The sequence below is a fragment of the Terrapene carolina genome, unplaced genomic scaffold (assembly GCF_002925995.2).
Source record: "Terrapene carolina triunguis isolate 2854851 unplaced genomic scaffold, T_m_triunguis-2.0 Scaffold238, whole genome shotgun sequence".
NCBI lineage: Eukaryota > Metazoa > Chordata > Testudines > Emydidae > Terrapene > Terrapene triunguis.
In genome coordinates, this window is record NW_020664589.1 from 15,528,920 (window position 1) to 15,545,304 (window position 16,385).

Here is a 16,385-nt window from a genome sequence, read left to right on the forward strand (position 1 = left end):
CCTCAGCATCCCACCTATCTGCTGAAAAGGAGGTGGTGCATGCAGATGTGGATTCAAAGCAAACCGAGCTACTCTAGGAGGTCATGTTATTGGCAACAGCCAACTTGATCCCGACCCCAAAAAGTACAGAAGCTAGCGGCTTTGCCTTTTTCTTGTATTTAGAGCAGTGGTTCTCACTCTGCGGCCCGCGGGCCACTTGTGGCCCAATCAGCACAGAGCTGCAGCCCATGTGACATCCTCAGGGCCACACAGGTAGTATGGGATGTGGCCCACAATGGGAAATAGGTTGAGAACCACTGATTTAGAGTCAGAGTTTGAGGCCAAAAGGGACCACCAGGTCATTCAGTCTGACCGGCCATTAAACACCACCCAGCACCTGCACACCAAGCCTAACAACCCGAATTAGACCAAGTATTAAAGCCCTCAGGAGAATAAACCATTATATTTATTGGGTTTACTGTCTTTTCTAGGGTGCTCATCACCATACTTATCCAAGCACAATTAATGCTAATTTTAGCCTAATTCCTGTGTGATGTAGGAAAATATTCCATCACCTTTCATTTTACGGGGCAAAATGAAGCTTGGAGAAATTAAGTCATGTAGCAAGTCAGAGGCAGAACCTGGAACCCAGGTCTCCCCATCTGTCATCCTATAGCTTAATCACAAGAGCATTCCCATAGGAGTAAGGCGGTTGTTTAAGGCTTCTTTCCTTTTAAACCAGATCAGGGTCTCCCTTGTCACCTTAACTGGGAGATGGAGTTCACACAGTGTGTGTCTTTATTTCTGACTTTAGGATAAATGCCTATGACCTTGCTTGGATGTCACAAAGTACTGCTACCTAGACAAGTAAGTAATGATGACTGTCAAGTTGTACCACACCTATACCCAGAGACACACCTGAGCCACTTTAAAGCCATTAGCTGAACCATTTGCCTAACTCTGAGAAACAAGCTAAGTCACTATCCTGGACAGCCCAACTAAGAAGCCAAAAAACTCCCACCCTATTTGTTAAGTTCAATTTTCTATACTTCCAATCAGGAGATCACATAGGAGCTGCTTATTCAGGTTCTTGTAGCTGCATCAAAAAAGTACAAGCCAACTGAAAGATGCACGCTGCTGAAAAAAGCATCCTGTATCAAAGTCGGGGGGATTGTTGGATTTGTGTGTGTGTGTGTGTGTTTGTTTTTCATTCTGTTGATTGAGAACCGCTATTAGGGAAAGGAAGAGGAAAGCAGACACAAAACTTAAACCCAGATTCATTAAATCTGTTTCTCCACAAAATGGCTTCAGCAGAATTTTAAGATTATGATGCCAAAATAGCCAGGGACCTACCTTCCTGTTTGAGATCCACTCTTTCCCTAGCCATCTTGCTGCATCTGCAAACCACAGATGGGATCTGAGCTGTAGCTTCTTCAATTTAAAAAAAGAGGAGCTGCTGGTGCGACTCACTTTATGATGGACCTGAACTCTGGCGTTTAAAACCACCCCATGGTCCAATATTGACATTTGGGTCACAGTGCACCCAGTTTCTGGCAAAGTAAGGGTTAACTGACACTAGGATTTGTGGCTGTGGTGGTTTTTCCTCCTATACCTCCTAGTTTTGGGGAGGGGCAGCTACTACATCATTTGCATTCCTATAATTGTATTTCTAATTTACCGTAAAGGCACAAAACCCTGGACACGAAAATTTCTGATGTTTTAACTAACATCTAAATACATAAAAATCTATAGTTGCCACGTAGGCAGCTTCCTAGCTTCCACTTGTACAATCCAAAAAGCTGGAAATGCACTTATTGATGGTGTTCAAAAGCCAGCATGGCTCCAGGCTGCACAACCACCACAGAATTTACTACACAATTAGCTATGTTGCACAGCCAAAGGAAAAGCAAGATTACCCAAAGGAAACATCAGTTCAGCAACAGGTGCAGGCATCTGCAACTGGGAACAAGTAATGATATACATTCCTCTGGACAAATGGCCTTCCCACCCTTCTTTACACTCAGTATATAAAGTAGGATGGCCATCTTCACACCAGATTCAGCATCTAGTACACAACTACGAGAACATTATGTAGCTTCTTCACGTCAGAGACAAAAAAACTAGCTGTGCAGGATGTCTTTCATAATTCTCTCCACTCCCCTTCACTAGCTTGCCGGAATGAAGTTGGAGAGGTACTACATTCCATTCCCCACCACTGCCAGCACCACATTGAGGCCCAGGTAATTAGCTACCTGTTAATCAGTGTTATTTAAATTTGAGTCCAAGGGTCAACTAAATGACAACATGGACTATTCAGCACTTTGAGATCACCTGATGAAAAGTGCTATACAAGAGCCAAGAATTCTTATTAGTTTTTAAGTTGACACATGAACATCCAAGGCCCAATTCTGCTCTGTCTCTGCATGAGTGAGGGTAACTTGGGTAAGGGTTACAGAGTTTGGCTCTATATCCTAGCTCCACATACTACAGTATAATAAAAACTAGGTTCACTCCTAATACAGGAAACTGTCAAAGAACAGGACTTTAAAGACTTCTACAGTTACATTTTCACATGCTTTTTCTTTTTAAATAGAAACAAACATGCCTTTCCCTCTGCCCACTCATTCATGTTGTCTTGGATACCTTTTTTCCTTCCAGATAGACAGCACCTGCTTTAGCACATCTGTCCAGGTAAATGGACAATGGAAAGATCATTTGCATCAAGTTTAAATGCTGTTTCCTTTGTGTGCACAGTCATCTGCAGTTAGTATATTCACGTACTTCAATGTGCAGCTGAATGCAACATTCTGGCCCACGCTATCTGACTGGGTTTTTTACTCTGGGTGTCTTTCTACATGTAAGATCTTTTGCTTGCATGTCAAGTTTACTGAAAGGGTTAAATAAATTACACAGGCAGCAATGATTTGACTGCTTTAAAATTAACAAAAACCACACCAGCAATAAAAATTCCGCAGGTGCAGAACTTCCACACCACCTTCTCGACCTAGAAACACCTGGGGATTTATTACAACCTGCTACAGAATTCTCTCACTTTTCAAGTGGAGATGGCCCATGAAGTGTCACAGAATTCTAGTGGCTCTGATTTTATTATTGGTGTCATCAACTGTACAGCTTGGAAATTAACTACAATGAGCAATGCCTCTGTATGTGATGCTCTATCTATGCCTCAGGTAAGGCTAAAGTCACAGCAAGGCTCAACAGTCAGATCACTGATGGACACTCACGTTTACCAAATAAAACAAAAAACTGAAATTGTTCCTAGTGAATGTCCTGGCTCTTCCCCCAATATCACAGGAATTAGAGAATTAAAGACCATCTCTGATCAACTTGTGCATCTCTCTTGCCATTGCAGTACACGGTCAGTTTCTCAGTATATGAGTTCACTTACTGTTATGTCAAATTAGGTTAATTTAAAATAATTATTTCACTCCTTTCAGTATTAACCACTTCAGGAAGTTTAACAATCTAAATGCCAATTATTTTCCAAGATTTTTCAAACCCACTTAATATTTCAATAAAAACCTATTTAAAATAAATGCAAAATAAAAACTTGCAACCACAATATTAAATTTACAGTAATACCCAGGTATACCCCAATTTTGTTTGATTTTTTTAAACATACAATTTAAAGTAGTTTTTCCCCCTATGTAGATGATGCACGCAGGAGAAAGTCACTGTAAGAAAAGCTTAGTACTACTGGCATACAAACCTCAAGCCAGACAAATTAGAGTCTAGTAAAGCAGCGTATAATTTACATTTTGTTATGTCAATCACAAGCAGCATCTTGAGGCTCTTTACGACTAGTACACCAAACCACAACATAAAAAATGTTTTAAATCATCCCCCTACAGAGAGAATAGCTAACTGTCAACTATTCAAGGGATTTCCCTAAATGAACAAGCAACTAGATTCTTAGGCCTGGTCTACACTAGGCTTTTATGTCGAATTTAGCGCCGTTATATCGAATTAACCCTGCACCCGTCCACACCACGAAGCCATTTAGTTCGACATAGAGCCCTCCTTAAATCGATTTCTGTAATCCTCCACAACGAGAGGAGTAGCGCTAAATTCGAAATGGCCATATCGAATTAGGCTAGGTGTGGATGGAAATCGACGGTAATAGCTCCGGGAGCTATCCCACAGTGCACCACTCTGTTGACGCTCTGGACAGCAGTCCGAGCTCGGATGCTCTGACCAGCCACACCCCGGGAAAATTTGAATTCCTTTTCCTGTCTGGGCAGTTTGAAGCGCAGTTTCTGTTTGGACACCGTGGCGAGCTCAGCAGCAGTGGCAGCAGTGGCAACGATGCAGAGCTCTCCAGCAGAGATGGCCGTGCAATCCAATAGAAAGAGGGCCCCAGCATGGACGGATCGGGAAGTCTTGGATCTCATCGCTGTGTGGGGAGATGAGTCCGTGCTTTCCGAGCTGCGCTCCAAAAGACGGAATGCAAAGATCTATGAGAAGATCTCTAAAGCCATGGCAGAGAGAGGCTACAGCCGGGATGCAACGCAGTGCCGCGTGAAAATCAAGGAGCTGAGACAAGGCTACCAGAAGACCAAAGAGGCAAACGGACGCTCCGGATCCCAGCCTCACACATCCCGTTTCTACGAGGCACTGCATTCCATCCTAGGTGCGGCCGCCACCACTACCCCACCCCTGACCGTGGACTCTGAGGATGGGATATTGTCCGCGGCCGGTTCCTCAGCGGACGGGGAAGAGGAGGAAGGAGATGAGGAGGACGAGGCAGTAGACAGCGCTTACAACGCTGATTTGCCCGACAGCCAGGAGCTCTTCATCACCCTGACAGAGATCCCCTACCAACCCTCCCCAGCCGTTACCCCAGACACAGATTCAGGGGAAGGATCAAGCAGTAAGTGTTTTAAATATCCAAACATTTATTTACAACATAACTGGCATATTTAAAATATTAACAGTAGCTAAAGTGCTTTAAAACATGTAAACATTTATTTGCAACAAAACAGGAAGATTGAAAATATTAACAGTGGGTAAAGTGCTTAAAAACATGTAAACAGGAAAGTCAAACAAAAGGGGAATCAGTGCAAAGTGTATCATGATTACTCCGTCTTTGGGCGCCTCAATATATAGTCCGAACCATTTTAAAAAAATCTCACAATGTCCGCTTCATGATTATAGTGCCCAAAACCCTGCAGTCATTTGTCCCTCCAAGGGCACCTAAGCCAAGAACTGGTCAATGTAACCGGGGATCGAGGCGACATCCTCCGGGGAGAACTCCTCATACACCTCCTGCAGGTGTTTTTCAAGCCTCATCAGCAGGTTCCTGGGCAGGGACAGCTTATTAGGCCCCCCGTGGTAGGACACGTTTCCCTGCCACAACGCCAGCAGGTACTCCGGGATCATGGCCTTGCACAGCAGTGCAGCAAATGGCCCCGGTTTCTGCAGGCTGTCCCGGAGCATCTTCTCCTTCTGGCTCTCGGAGACCTTCAGGAGGGTGATGTCAGGCATGACTCCCTGCTGTGAATTAGGTAGGGGAAAGTTAGTATTGGGACTGCTTGCCCGTCCCTTTACAGAACTGCAACCGCCGGTTTACAGCCACGCGGTTTACAGCCGCGAGGGGCTGGGACAGGGCCAGAGTTCATGCTTGCAGGATTGCTGCCAGCAGAGACTCGCATTGCTTTCTATGTGAAAGGAGGCCAGTGCCACTCTTAAAGTTTTAAGCGGCCACAAGTCTACGGCTTACCATGTTTGCCATCTAGACAAAGTCCGGTGTCCTGCCCTGCTCCTCAGCTCGCCACAGCAAGACCGCAGGCACTGTAGGCGAGGGCCGAAAATTCGACCTTGTCCTCAGTGCGCGTGTGATAGGTGCTCTGCATGGTCTTGTTCACAGAGAAAGACTATGTTCTCTGTTCACAGATACATTGCTCTGTCTCAGGAATTCACTCCCTTTTTCCAATTCCCACAGCCACATCTGCCCAGAGGCTAGCGCACATTAGGAGGAGGAAGAAGAGGACACGGGAAGACATGTTTGCTGAACTAATGGAATGCTCCCGAGCACAGGCAGCCCAGCAGACACAGTGGAGGGAGAACTTGTCCCAAATGCACCGGGCAAACATTGAACGGGAGGAGAGGTGGCGACAGGAGGACAGGCAGGCTACTCAAACGCTGCTTGGACTAATGAGGGAGCAAACGGACACGCTCCGCCGCCTTGTGGATGTTCTGCAGGACCGGAGGCAGGAGGAGAGAGCCCCGCTGCAGTCTCTCTGTAACTGCCCTGCCCCGCCACCAAGTCCCATACCCCCCTCACCCAAAGTCCAAACACGGAGGGGTGGAAGGGGCCGGGAAAAATTTCACTCCACCCCTGCGGACTGCTCTACCACTAGAAGGCTCTCATTCCCCAAAATTTGAAAAGTCCTTTCCTACCCGCCTCACACAAGACCCCGTCCAAGTTTCACCCCCCCGTTCCATGTGCGGTTGTTAATAAAGAATACGTTTCTGTTCATTTCTGTTTCCATCCTCTTCTTTTGGAGGGGAGTCTGTCTGGAGGGGGGGGAAGGGCCTTGGTCATTGGACAGGACAGTCACCTTTAGCAGGGGGCAGGTGCAGCAGCAGGGCACATATACAGTGCAGTGACTAGTTATCCTGGTCAGTCTGGGAGGTGGTTTTCATGTTCTGTGTGGTGGGGGCGGTGGTGTTGCTCTGTGACTTGGTGGCGGGGGAGGGCAGTTACAGATCTTATGCAGCGGTCCTTACCCTGGATCACAGAGCCGCGCAGCAGGGGATCTGTAACCCTCCTCCCCCTGCAAGACAGTCACATAGCCGACACATACACGCAGTCCCGGCCAGGAGGGCTGGCAGGCTCCGTTGAAACAACCAGTCCACCATCGCGGAGCCTGTCATTCCTGGAGTTTAGAAGCATCATTTGCATCACAACCCTAAACCCGCTCCCCGCCACAGTCTGCGTCCCAGGTTTAAAACATTCCCGTGAAAACAGTAATAAAGACAACGGTGTCCATGAACAAAACAGAACAGATTTTATTTTTTGGGAAGGGGGTGAAGGGGGTATGTAATTGGAGAGGATAGTCGACGGCAACTGGGTAAAGAAACGGGGGCAAGTTCAGCTTCTGTGTCCACAAACTTAAAAGTCAATGGGTACCCTGCTCAGCCTTGAAACTGGCTTTCAAAGCCTCCCGGATGCACAGCGCGTCCCGCTGGGCTCTTCTAATCGCCCGGCTGTCTGGCTGGGCGTAATCAGCAGCCAGGCTATTTGCCTCAACCTCCCACCCCGCCATAAAGGTCTCCCCCTTGCTCTCACACAGATTGTGGAGCACACAGCAAGCTGCAATAACGATGGGGATATTGGTTTCGCTGAGATCACAGCGAGTGAGTAAGCTTCTCCATCTCCCCTTGAGACGGCCAAAAGCACACTCCACTACCATTCTGCACTTGCTCAGCCGGTAGTTGAACAGTTCTTTTTCTGTGTCCAGGGCGCCAGTATAGGGCTTCATGAGCCAGGGCATTAGCGGGTAGGCTGGGTCCCCGAGGATCACTGTAGGCATCTCCACATCCCCAACAGTTATCTTGTGGTCCGGGAAGTAAATACCTTCCTGCAGCCGTCTAAACAGACCAGAGTTCCTGAACACGCGAGCGTCATGAACCTTGCCCGGCCATCCGACGTAGATGTTTGTAAACCGTCCCCGATGGTCCACCAGTGCTTGCAGCACCATTGAAAAGTACCCCTTTCTATTGATGTACTGGCTGGCCTGGTGGCCCGGTCCCAGGATAGGGATGTGAGTCCCATCTATAGCCCCACCGCAGTTTGGGAATCCCATCGCAGCGAAGCCATCTATGATGGCCTGCGCGTTTCCCAGGGTCACTACCTTTGACAGCAGTACCTTGACGATTGCCTTGGCTACTTGCATGACAACAACCCCCACGGTAGATTTGCCCACGCCAAAGTGGTTCGCGACTGACCGGTAGCTGTCCGGCGTTGCAAGCTTCCAGAGGGCTATGGCCACTCGCTTCTGGACAGTCAGGGCTGCTCGCATGCGGGTGTCCTTGCGCTTCAGGGCAGGGGACAGCAACTCACAAAGTTCCAGGAAAGTCCCCTTCCGCATGCGAAAGTTTCGCAGCCACTGGGATTCATCCCAGACCTGAAGCACTATGCGGTCCCACCAGTCCGTGCTTGTTTCCCGGGCCCAGAATCGCCGTTCAACAAAATCCACATGCCCCATTGCAAACGTGATGTCCTCGGCGCTGGGTGTCGTGGTTTCTGACAGCTCTGTGCTACTCTCCGACTTCAGGCCCTCACTCCGCTGCCGTAGCCTCCTCGCCTGATTTCTCTGCATCTGCCTCTGGGAAAGGTGTATGATAAGGTGCGAGGCGTTGAGAACGGCCACAACTGCAGCGATGGTCGCAGCGGGATCCATGATCGCAGTGCTGTGGCGTCCGCGCTGTCACTGATCAAAAAGTGCGCGAACTGATTTCCCGCCGGCGCTTTCAGGGAGGGAGGCAGGGCGGTAGTGACTGACGGATGACGACAGTTACCCAAAAGCACCCTCGCCACAATTTTTTACCCAGAAGCCATTGGGGGCTCGACCCAGAATTCCACTGGGCAGCGGGGACTGCGGGAACTGTGGGATAGCTGCCCACAGTGCACTGCTTCCAATGTCGACGCTTTCCCTGGTAGTGTGGACTGACAAAGTCGAATTACTGTCCTTAGTGTAGACACACACGTTCGACTTTCTAATATCGATTGCACATATTCGATTTAACTAAAATCGAACTACTCTCGTAGTGTAGACATACCCTTAGAATTAACCCTCTTCAATATCAGTATTTTGAACACACATTTACTGCCTATTTCCTCAATCAATTACAGAAACTGTACCATAAAAACTGACTTTACATAGCTACAGAAAGTCAAACTGGAAGATTAACACACAGATTGTAATAATCCATGATCTTTATTACCTTGAGCAATCAATCAGCAGATGACCAAGTGGCCCAGTAGTCTGGCAGCCCAGCATTGGCATATGGGACAGCTATACATGGGATCAGACTCAGAATTCCTGCCCTCTTGCTAGCAGAGCCAGGGGCTGAGAGAATCAGAGCAGAAGCTCACAAGGGACAAACAGAATAGCCTGTACCATGCGCGTGCACACACACACACTTTTCCTTAGATCTCTTAACTAAGCACTAAGGCTGGTGGTAGCACTGATGTTCTAGGCAGGGTAAAACAACAGCATCACACCTATATTTCCATTTCCACTCCCACCATTGCTGCCACTGATGGGAGACTAAAAGAAAACTTAGTTAGCATAGATGCACTACAAAGCAAAAAAGTAAACACAAGGCAGTAGAGTTGGATGGAACAAGGTCTAGACTTCTCTCAGCCCCCTTTTGTTCTAGGATGATTGGTAGATCCCTGAAAATCTGCAGATATTCACAAATATCCACGGACCATTTTTGCGGATTGCAGATCAGACGTGGATATAAATTTTGTATCCGTGCAGGGGTCTAATGATTGGGAGCAGAGGACAAAGAATGCAACATTAAGAAACCTAACATTAAGATAGTTCAGCTACAAAATAAAGTCAAGAAATGCAAAGGTCAAAGAACATACAAGCTATGTTAACTTGACCAGGTTGCACATATGTAGTAATTCCCGTGCCGGCTTTTGAGAGTGGTAGTGATGGAAGACGGGTGTTGTTTGTGGTGGATTAGTATTGTTTTGGTTAAAGGAACTGTGGCGGTGCACCCCATAAGGCTTCATAGAAATATGCTTATGAATGTATCTATATGACATAACTGGAATTTGTTTTATGCTACATATGTCATGTAACATATCTCTGTAAAGGCTATGATCTACTGAATCTATTCATCCTATTTGTATGCATGTGTCATTGTTATATTCAAAGTTATGAATATTGGTTATGTACTTGCTTGATTTTTAAGTAGCCTTAGTAAAGCATGTGGTCAGCTTCTTCAGAAAGGAATGTGCAAATTAAGTGCCCAATCAAAAAACACTTAAAGGACAATGAATCTTGGAAGGCTCCAATCCACATAAGAAGTCTACCTGAGGACATTCAGGGTAGCAAATAAACAATGGCTGCTGCCTGTAAAGACTGAGTCATGCATGGACATGTGACTTGCCCATGTGACTCCAAAACTCCATCTTGGAGCTGGATTTTGCATAGGAGAGAGGAGGGGGTCTCCACCCACAAGAGATAGTCTATTTAAACCCCTGGGAGACCCATCCATTTTGTCTTCAGCTGACTCAAGAGATAGCCTCTCCACCCCCAAGGATACCTGAAAGAATCTGGAACAAAGGACAGTAACTACAGGGGTGTGAGTGATTGCTGGACCCAGACTAGAAGGAGACTAGTCTGTAAAAGGAAGCTTACTGGAACACCACGGAGGGTGAGATTTTGTCTGTATTCAGTTTTCTTACTATGTTAGACTCAGACTTGCATGTTTTATTTTATTTTACTTGGTAATTCACTTTGTTCTGTCTGTTACTACTTGGAACCACTTAAATCCTACTTTCTGTATTCAATAAAATCACTTATTTATTAATTAACCCAGAGTATGTATTAATACCTGGAAGGGGGGGGGGCAAACAGCTGTGCATAGCTCTTTATCAGTGTTATAGAGGGCGAACAATTTATGAATTTACCCTGTATAAACTTTATACAGAGTAAAACGGATTTATTTGGGGTTTGGACCCCAGTGGGAGTTGTGCATCTGAGTGTTAAAGACAGGAACACTTCTTAACCTGCTTTCAGTTAAGTCTGCAGACCCTGGGTCTGTGTTGGAGCAGACTGGCGCGTCTGGCTCAACAAGACAGGGTGCTGGAGTCCCAAGCTGGCAGGGGAAGCAGGGGCAGAAGTAGTCTTGGCACATGAGTTGGCAGTTCCCAAGGGGGTTTCTCTGATCCAACCCGACACAGGGACATTAACTTGCCAGTTTAAAAAAAGTTAAAAGTAGTTTCAGGTACTACACCTGTCCAAGTCTCTCTCCCCCTCCCCCTGAAGCCTTTTGTGGATTTATACCATAATTTCCTATTTTATCAGTGATTTTCTTTCCCCAGTGCTCAGTAAGAGACTCAAACAAACAAGAGAAATTGCCTATACAAAGTGCCATCAAATGCACAGGTCAAACTGAAAGAATATTTCTATCTAGTCTTGCAGTTAATATTAGGTGCTCTTTGTAAGAGAAGTAAAAATGTCAAGACAATGTGATTTAAGTTGATGGTGTCCCTCTAAATGTGCAGCTTTGTATTTCTATTTATGCTAAATGCATATCATAGAGTACGCAGAATGTGCAGAGACTAAGGCCACGGCTACTCCAGCCCCCACAAGCGGCAGTGGCTATGTTGGCGGGAGAAGTTTTGCCGCTGACACAGCAGCGCTCTCCACATGGGTGTTTATGGCAGCGTTACTTATGTTGCTCGGGGGGGGGGGGGTGAGATTTATTCACACCCTTGAGCGACATAAATTATGCCGACATACGCTGTAGTGTAGACATAGCCTAAGTAATGGTTCCTACAACATTTCTGATGTTTGCATTTTTTCCTAGTATTTTAAACTGTAAGTGCAATTTTAATGTTACATTAAAACAGTATTTTTGCCTCTATCTTCTTTCCTGCTGCATTCGAAGCCTAAAATTGGCCTTTTTTGCTAACCTCCCTCAGCTTAAACCATGAGTTTGCAGTATTGTCTTCCATCACCTCTTGGTCTCAGCATTACTGCTTTCAAGGTATGTGCCGCCTCCGATGTATGTGTTCATTTCAGATTATTTTCTCCCAAACTGTTATTTGCTGCCAGTGTTTCTAATCTCCCTCAAATTCCTTTGTATTTATCCTCATTGGTGTTCAACTCCGCCCAGTTCAGTATCATTTGCAAACTTTATTAGCTGTGACTACTTGCTCTTCTAGATAGTTAAAAAACATAGTAAATAAGACCAGAGATCACTGCAACACACTACTAAACATCTGCATCCAATCTGATATTGTACCTTGTGTTTAGGTACATTGGTCACTTTTCAATACATGAGATGGTGTTTATTCCAAGATGATTTGAACTAATTTTAGAGACAACAATTTTGAGAAACACTATCAAGGGCTTTTCTATAATCTACGTATTACATCCCCCACTGCATCCATCAAATGCCTACAAATTCTTACCGAAACACCTCCAGTGCAGGCAATGGGACTATTCGCATGACGTTATTAGCATGAGCAAGTTTTGCAGGACCGAGTCCTAATTCTGTAATTCTATCCAGAGCCAACAAGTTTATCCCCAGACATCTATTTATAAATCCGCTACTGCTAGTTGTTCATTTTCCCTCGGTATTTGCTCTGTTACTTTAAAGGTGGATAGGAGCTAACATAAAGGGTGGTAACTACCAGGATCTCTCCCTTTCCTTTTTTCAAAGATCAGTACTGCATTTGCTCTTCGCCAGTCTTTATACATTTTTAGTGACACATCAGTGGTACAGTAAGTTTGCTAATTCCCTTAATAAGCTTCCCTATACCTCACCCACAGCTTTTTTCATAAATCCCTCCTCACTGCCTAAGCTTTCCTTAGTTTTCTTGTTGAAGACAGATTTTAAACACAGTACCACAGCCAGTTTTGAGCCCTTCATTTAACCCCCTTCATTCACGAGTGACCTTACTTTCTCTCTTTTTCAGGTTAAGGCACTGGGTGGTTTGTTGATTTTTGGGGAGGGGGGGATGGAGGGGAGAGTGCGGATTGTGCTGCATGTACAATCTCCCCTACACAAGCTGTCCCAGAAGTAGCATAAAGAACAGCACCACCCACCACCACTTGCCCGAAGCTGGGCCCATGGTCAGACCACAACAGACAGGGAGAATATCCACCACAGTGAAGACATGGCTGTGCTAAACATCTTAACAGATGCCTTGCTGAGCATGCTCACAAGTGACTTTTCACTTGCTTATAACTTGTTAACCAAAGAGGCCATTGCCCCTCCTCCAGTCATGAACACGCTCTTTTAAGAGCTCCATTTACATGCCAAGTCTCAAAGTTCAGCTGCTACCAAAGCAACATGGAAAAAATGTGGCTTTTATTTTATTATTATTCTGCAGTGAGGTTTTCAGACTTGCACAGCACAACGTGGCTGAACAAGCTTCCCTCAAACTCCCCAAAAGGATTCCCCTTTCAGTCGAGAGCAAGCGTACAAAATCTCAGTCCTGCAGCAGACCTCTGCAGAATTTTAGGAATGAGGGGGTTTGAACCGAAACAGTTTAGCAGCCTTAACTGGCTCAAGGCCTGCTTTGCCTACAATTTACTTTCAAACCCCTGTGTGTAACCAGAACTCCCTCTTTCAAATGGGTCCCCAAAGCTCAACCTCTTCATTGAAGCTCACACCCTCCTGAGCCACACCAGTGCTGTTCCCTGCCCTTTATTTAAAAATGGCATTCCAAGACAGAGCCTTCCTTTAGATCTCCCAGTAATTATGTATGTGCTTTTAGAGAATATGCTCCCTGTGTTTTTCTTGTACAGTGACAATCACATTACCAGTATTTTAATAATAACGATCATTACAGTACCTCCAAGTAGGTGCATGTACAGTAGTATATGCAAAAGCTATTCCTTTATTGAAAAAAGGGGGGGAGGTGAGAAAATTAGTAATGAAAAAAACAATTATACCAAGGATGCTAAGACAGCACCACACACTACACTAAGAGTGGCAAGATTGTTAGGAGCGGACAACAGAACACCCCAAAATCTTACCAGTGCCAATCACAACCGGCATGATCTCTCCCCCACTCCCACCACACCAGAATAGAGTAAAAGCAAGAGACTGGAAAGTTCCGGGCAGAAATAGTGATGACATTGCCTAGAACTTTCAGAGGTGAGTCCAACTTCCTAAAAACCACCAAGAAGTCAGTGGAAGCTAGAAACGGCCCAGACAGGCTGTCATGTATTTCCTATTTCTCCGCATTGGCAACCAGCCACAAGGTCCCATCACTTACAGTCAGTCTTTGACTGCACACTCAAGGCCTGGAGCCTTTTCAATGCTTACAAAGGCCCTTTGCTTTTCAGAGATTGGCTTGTAGCATCACCCACACAAGGTGTCAAGTATCAGAGGGGTAGCCGTGTTAGTCTGAATCTGTAAAAAGCAACAGAGGGTCCTGTGGCACCTTTAAGACTAACAGAAGTATTGCAGCATAAGCTTTCGTGGGTAAGAACCTCACTTCTTCAGATGCAAGAAGTGTTATTGTAATGCCCGAATAAGATCTACGTAGAGATACTAACACTTCCACCCCACAGAAAAGCAATTCCAAGTTTTTTAAGGCTCTTCTTCCCAAGACACACCACTAGCCAGCTTCTTCACAGCCTTCTTCCACTCTCTTCTCAATAGATACTAGGCCTCATGCCTCCACCATCACTTCCTTTGGGTCCTTCTTAAAGTGTCACCACTATTACCTTAAAAAAAATCACTTCACTAACAATCATTTCTTTACCAATGTTACAAGGACCTTACATTATTCAGTACTTTTACAAATGCTGTGTGGGTCACTATTTGTGTTTTGCTTACTTTTTGCATTTTTCTCAGTTTGGACAATGAATTTAAAAAAAAAATCAGTTTCACTTTCACTCTTTAATTGCGCAAGATTGGGGCTCCAGACACATATACGTTCTAATCATTGCTGGATCTCTGCTGTTTTCATTGGAATTATTTTTTAATTGTGCAAACGTTTTTATTGGTTTGGGGACTTAAAATAGCTTGTTTTAACAAAATGTAAACAATGAGTCAAATTTAAGCTAACAGTGTTGCTTCAAATACATACTTCTTCCAAGAGACCAAGAAATCCCCCTGGTCTCTATCCCAGTACTAAATTACAGACAATTTAAATAAATATGGAACTAACCAGACATGCATGAAACTTCATGTAGATTTTTCTTACATGATATCCTGTAGCCTTACATGGTCCATCTATATTGTAAGCTCTTTGGAGTAACACCATTTTTTCTTAACGCCATAGCGCACTTTCAGTGCTACGTAAATAAATAATCAGACATGCTAGTGGATAACATAATTTCTGTTTTTATTGAAAATTCAAGTTTTGCTCTAGTCAGCATCCCTCCACTGATTCCCCAGCTATCTTTCACTGCGGTTCCCCCATCTCCACAGAAATCAGTGGGTTAATGATTAATACCCAGTACAGACCAAATCCAGAAAGAAAAAATAGAAAGACACAGCTTTCTTAGGTAGAAGAGATGCAAAACTGTCACAGGAATCAGAGACACAGTACAGAGTGTTCACAAGTCACAGGAAAGCGTGAACATTTCATTTTTTAAAATAAGGTAGGCTAGCAGACAATACAACGCACCACACCAACTAAGCAGTAGCAAAGTTATGATCATAAGCCCTTAATTCTGTCAGACCAAAGATCCATCTAGCCCAGTATCCTGTCTTCCGACAGTATCCAATGCCAGTTACTCCAGAGGGAATGAACAGAACAGTAATTTCATGACAATTTCTCCCTGTTTTAAAGCACCACGCTTCCACATAAAGGAGTTCCCTTGTCTCTATAGGCTGAAAGGTCCTTTTATTATTCTCTACAGAGGCAATAGTGCAGCTAAATATATTCACCTCCATGCCCAACAGACCAACCCAAGTGACACTGGGCACAAACTGAGGAGGATGCTTTCATAATGGCCGAACCACTAGCTAACATTCCTGCTCAGGCCAAGTGCACACCTGCTCCCAAGTATGCGCCCATCCCACACACAAAGCAGGGCAGAAGGATTTAGCACAAGGACAGCTTCCTGTGCCTAGACACTGCCTGCACGAGGACCCTAAGGGAGAGGGTTCTCACAACCAGCCCTGCAAAGTCAGATGCACAATGAACCCTCCCACCAAATTCCCAAATGACACCACAAAAAAATGAAGAAACCGATTAGAAAGAATCACTTTGCCAATCATGTGCTGCCCCAGCAGCGCCAACCCCCCAGTCGCTGTCTGCATCGGCAGCCTCCCTGGTGCCCCCAGTGGCTGTCCCCACGCAAGAACATCCCCTTGTTCACAGTCCCAAAAAGGGCCCCTGTAGGCATCCACACTCTGCCTCAAAGAGTAGTCCCCCAACCCGTGCACCGCACACACACACACACCCCGATTCTCACACTCCCAGCTCCCCAACCTCCATCCCTGTCTCCAGCTTCTCCACACCCCCTGCACACAGCAACGGTGCCCAGGAACCCCCCACGGCTGTCCATGCCCCCAGCCTGCCTGCAGCCCCCAGCTTCTCACAGACCCATGCATCATGCCCCAATTTTCTGCACCCCCTCCCGCTGAGCCCCATCCCACCTACCGGTGCACCCTGCCGGCATGCCCCCATATGCACCCCGCCCCCCACGCACCTCCCCCCGGCGCCC

At 45.7% G+C, this 16,385-nt stretch overlaps 1 protein-coding gene across 3 annotated transcripts in view; it reads right to left on the reverse strand.

Annotated features, from left to right (window-relative positions):
* The window catches only part of STRBP (spermatid perinuclear RNA binding protein), a 90,604-nt gene that overhangs the window by 73,516 nt on the left and 703 nt on the right, over positions 1-16,385 (reverse strand). The gene's annotated exons all lie outside the window — the stretch shown is intronic.